The 4,571-nt window shown below is 42.1% G+C and overlaps 1 pseudogene; it reads left to right on the top strand.

Annotated features, from left to right (window-relative positions):
- The first annotated feature begins 3,638 nt into the window (after nucleotides 1-3,638).
- Nucleotides 3,639-4,356, top strand: LOC148914378 (uncharacterized; annotated as a pseudogene).
- Nucleotides 4,357-4,571: the final 215 nt, after the last annotated feature.

Here is a 4,571-nt window from a genome sequence, read left to right as displayed (position 1 = left end):
GCTTTTCTGAAAGAAAGATCAACTCTTCTTTGTTCTCTGTTTGTTCTTGGTAAAGGGAAAGAACACAATCTGACGTGATGGTTAGCTTGCTTTTGAACAACTCCCTTGCTTTCCACTTATCTTTTGAGATTATAGCTTGCTTATCTCTTGGAAAGATCACCTACTCTGGTGCTGAATTATATAGAAATGGATTATGATCTTTTAGCTACAGAGTTTCAGAGAAGTCTTTCTGTAATAACATGCCTTCATTAATTCCCAATCAACTTCTCATGTGACTAGTTGAAATTGTTGACTTATCAAAGTCAGATAGTCACGTGGGTTTCTTTGTGATCCAAGGCTGAGTGCGTTAATTTTGCCCAAAGTGGTATTTTGACCATTTTTATGTCTTGGGCGGTAGAGAGCTGGCAGTTTTGATAAAACTGTTTTTGGGTTTCTTCATTTTTGGGTTGTTCTCTATCTTCATTTAATGATGCCAAGTCCAATTTTGAGTTTTGGGACTGTGGTCTGAGCAATTCGCATGTACTGGGCTTCCTTCCAATTTTTTGAGTCTTTTTGGTAAAAAATATGACTTGAGCTTGGGCTTTCTTGACTTTGGGCCCTCAATTCCAATTTTATTCCAAACTGCTTGGGTCCTGATTTGTCCTCGTCTTTTTGGGCCTCTAGCGCTGGCCTGGGCGAGCAAATTTTTGGCCCTAATTGTGAGGAGAATGTTGGTGGCTGTCAAAAATTTGACATGGGCTTTTTGATTTTGGACTGGGTGTGCCAAATTAGGCCCAAACAATGCCCCTTAAGTCTGAATCGTTTTGGAATGGTTTCGGACTTAAGGACTTAATTTGTGCCATTTTCTTCCGCTTAAACCACGTCTGCTTCGTGAACTAGAATTCGTGGGAATTTGGTCAGTTACTAGCTAGTTACTAGTTAGTCATTATCAGGACGTGGTTTGTCTTCTTCTTCCCACGATCTCGAGCCTTTTTAAGAAATTTAAATCCTCAGATTCTGTTCACTCAAAAATCTAACTCCTTCTGACCTTGATTTTTCTCAGATTTTCTCAGAGCTTTTACCCTTTCTTCGACCAAACCCTACATTCTTTTAGTTTGATTCCTTGTATTCTATCTCAAAACTTTGAAAATGTGTTCTCCAAAAAATCGTACTCAGACTTCCTCCTCTGTCCCTCCGGCCTATATTACAGGGGCAGGAGTGGACAATCATGCTATTAAGGTTTGGAGCAAGGAAAATGTCCTTCACCTTGTTTGAAAATACCCCAGTTCTAGGCCCTCATTGGTTTGGCCCTGTTCCTGCTGACCTCTATGTTTTGAGAGCTTTTGCCCTAGCTTCTCACACCAGGTCAACAAGAATCTAAGCCGCTTATTTCCCTCCAGTGAAGTGAGAAATAATGCAGTGAAATAGGCAGATTGGATTGACAGACTTCTTCCAAGATATGGAGCTCACTGGAATAGGGCTGGAATCTATAATGCCATTCTCCTGTCCAAGCAATCCATCAATAGGGATGAGAATATGCTCGCTGCTGCTTTGTGCTTTTGGAATTCTGCCAGCAATACGTTTGATTTTCTTGTAGGCCCTATGACTCCAACTCTGCTGGACATGGCGATTTTTGGGTTCAGACCCCATGGAAGACCTATGGATGCAGTTGGTGACTATCACTGAGGAAGAACCAAGAAAGACTGGCCAAGCCTTTCACTATTTCTCCAGCCACAATTAACTAGAACTACTCATTCTCTAATTACTTGAGGAAGTTTAGCGCTGAGAAGGACAAGGATCAGTAGCATATGTTATTCCTTCTATACTGGCTAAACCGATTTGTTTTCCCAAATCCTTCATCAGCGGCACTGCACAACCATATTGACGTCGGGCTTGGGCCTACAGTTTTGGCCTATTTATTCAAGAATCTACATACGCCACCGAGAATCCCTTGAACTGCGCTTTAGGTGCATTCGGATGTTCGGATCTGCTGCAAGTTTATTTTTAAGAGTTGAGATTTTTGGATATAGTTCTGCATGAAGACCATGTTCGCTCTTCCTCTGATGTCAACGAAGTGCCTGAATGTTCTTGGGCATTGCACCAACAGATCTGAAGCTCAATGGCAGGTGGTGATCAGAAGAACATATCCTTGGTTCTAGTCTGGATTCAGACTTTTTGAGAAAGAACCAAAGGAAGAAGTGGCCAAAATTGACTTCAGGAAGAAGTTCCTGAGTGTGACATTGCCAAGGGACCTGCCTTTTGGAGGTGGGAAGCATCCTAACTATCACTTAGGGGTAGATGTGTATCATCCGAACTTCTGCGCAAGACAACTTGGTTGCCCTTAGCTTATTCCACTTAAATCCTACAGAAGTTGCAATCGGGCCACTTTTTAGAGGGATTCGGATGATCTGGAAGTGGATAAGGATGCTAGATGTGCGGTGAACAAGATAAAAAATAGCGCAAATACTTTGTATCCATCCTGGGAACTAAATTCCTGCAGTTCTGCCGAGTTCAATGCTTGGTGGAAAGCCAGATTCCAAGGTTTTCTTGCCTCAAGTACTGCCCTAAAAGTGCTTTTTGATGGTTGGGATTCTGGGCTGTTCATGTAGGAGAGGAAACCCACAGATTCGTGGTGCAGACCATCAAAGATATCAATGCTCAAGTCATAGAAGGTAGATTCTTGATTCTGTCAGTGCTTTGCTCATTCTGCCTTTGTGATGATTTCTAATATTTTGTTATGTCTGCAAAAGATCCCTCTATGACAAAGAACATAGGTAGGCAATCTATCCAGGTTGGAGAAGTGATTGGTAAGCTTTCCATTATTTTGTTCCTTCTATTATTTTCTTGCTGGATTGACTCTGACTTGTTGTCTCGGTGCGATTACTGTCATTGTTGCGGAGACTTGGAGCTCCCATTTGGGGACGAAGAAGATCAGCGTGAAACATTGGCAGAACAACCAATGAGGCAACTCATTACGCTGCTATCGGTCGATACTTGGTAAATTTTGAGAGCTTGAGCTTTTTTGATTCTGTCTTATTCAATTTAGCTCATGCTGAAAGTCCTCTTTCCCTACAAAGTCTGCTTTGAAGAGCTAAGGGAAGCCCGGTGAAGGAGCAAGAAGAAGGATGTCCTTTAAAGAGAAGAATAAAGAGTTTGAAGAAGAGGTGAGCCTTTATTATTAGTGCATGAACTTTTGTTTCTGTTCTACTTCTAAATTTTGACTTGTTTGTTTGTAGGAGGAGATTCTGCTGAAGTGATTGCAGAGAGCATCGCTCAGCACGAAACAATAGGAGACCCTAATGGCGAATGACTATCTTAGAGTTGGCCCTTTCGAAGATGCAGAGGCGAACACTCCATTGCAGTTCTAGTATCGAGGAGCAGTGAGCAATGCATAAGAGTCTGTGGAATAGGCGAGAACTTCCTGTTGTAGTCCTAGAATCTACATTGGAGGTAGCTGCTATTCCTGGACTTGTGGTAATTTCATGTCCTTATTTTAACTCTGTCTTTCTAGGCGAAGTGCCCATAACTGCTCGAATTTTGGCAGTGGTGACCAGCCTTCTCAAGCCTCATATTGTGGCAGTGAATATTTTTGTGCCTTAGTCTTTCCTTTCTTTTCCTATTCTGACTTTGTCTAGAACTGACTTGAGTTTGTTTTGCAGATGCCCATTCATTCTCTCCCAGGTTCATCTACCACGACCTCCTTTGCTGATCCAGAGTTGGCAGAGTTTGAAACCATGGATTTGGATGCTTAGCTGGACAAGCATGAGAAGCTCAGCTCCACTCATGGTAAAGCTAAATCCAAGGCGGTGGATGAGGCGGTGGATAGTGTGAAAATCTGGCAATCTGCCAAGCTGGACCTGGATGATAGTGGTGAGACCTTTGACCAGCTGATGAAATATTTGGACATGCTGCATAGGGAGAACATGGCTCCCAGGCCTATCTTTGAGCTCAACTTGGGCCTAGCTAGGGATGTGCTCAATCTCTACAACCGCTATGACTATCTCAAGCCCTCCTTCAAAGCCTTTGAGTTCTGCAAGGCTACTCATAAAGCCAACTTGGTTGATTATGCAAAGCAGAAGGCAGTGGACCAGATGGTTGCGAGGCTACAAGGAAGCCAAGACTACTGGCGACAAGCTGGAGAAAGCAGATTGAAGAACTTCAAAAAATTTGGCTATGCTGAGGGAGAGGCAGAACAAACTTGGGGCTGGACTAGGTACCAAGACCAAGGCCACTTTCCTTGTGCAGAACATGGTTGTGGCTTCTAGGTCAGCATTGAAAATTGCATTGGCCTCTATTCATCAAGGGATGCTTGTCCAGCAAGAAATTTCTACCAAAAAGACCGGATTGCAAGAGACCCTTAGGAAACTAGGGCTTTAATTTTAATTTTCTGAATGCAATAAAACCTTAGTCATAATCAATGACTATATTTAATAAAAGTTATTTATTTTTGTGGAACTTTTTGCATTTTTGATTTTCTTTGCCTAAATAAAACAAAAGGAGGCAAATATATTAAAGCAAATTTAAATCGCAACTCTGAACAAGAATTTAAACAACTGTTCTATCTCTTTCTTCAATCCCAGGATTTGTTTGCA

The sequence above is a fragment of the Prunus mume genome, unplaced genomic scaffold, assembly GCF_029339155.1.
Source record: "Prunus mume cultivar Tortuosa unplaced genomic scaffold, ASM2933915v1 scaffold17, whole genome shotgun sequence".
NCBI lineage: Eukaryota > Viridiplantae > Streptophyta > Magnoliopsida > Rosales > Rosaceae > Prunus > Prunus mume.
Note: the sequence above shows the minus strand (reverse complement) of the source record. Positions and strands in the feature narration are given on the sequence as shown.